Below are 464 nucleotides of genomic sequence, written 5' to 3'. Positions count from 1 at the left end.
GGGTTACTGAGTGGTTAGCCCATCAATGGGAGTGTGACGGACAGAATGTGTGTTGAAGTTGGAAACGGATGACTAGATTGAAATAGCATCTGACACAGAGAGTATGGTCTCTTCAGTAACACCTGTAAGAGGTTGAAACAATCAGCATGAGAGCAGCAACAAGTAGTGAGGAGAAAAAAATAGACAAAAAGGTGGGGGGGTTGCCAAACACATCTGTCAGAGATGAAATGAAATAATGAGTTATTCCACTGAGTCTAACATGTGAATCCAGTTGTTATGAATCTTTTTACATCGTTCTCCTCCCGACTCCTCGTGTTTTATACTCAGCTCAGTTTTTGGAAGTTTTGCTGCCACGTCAGCTTTTTGATTAAAAAAAATTCTTAATTTTTATTTCATCTTGAGCTCCTCAAGTCGGTCTGCATTCTTGGGTTCTACTTCTTTGTACAATCAAAACCCAGTGGGAC

This window comes from Austrofundulus limnaeus, unplaced genomic scaffold (genome assembly GCF_001266775.1).
Source record: "Austrofundulus limnaeus strain Quisiro unplaced genomic scaffold, Austrofundulus_limnaeus-1.0 Scaffold113, whole genome shotgun sequence".
Taxonomy (NCBI): Eukaryota; Metazoa; Chordata; class Actinopteri; order Cyprinodontiformes; family Rivulidae; genus Austrofundulus; species Austrofundulus limnaeus.
Note: the sequence above shows the minus strand (reverse complement) of the source record.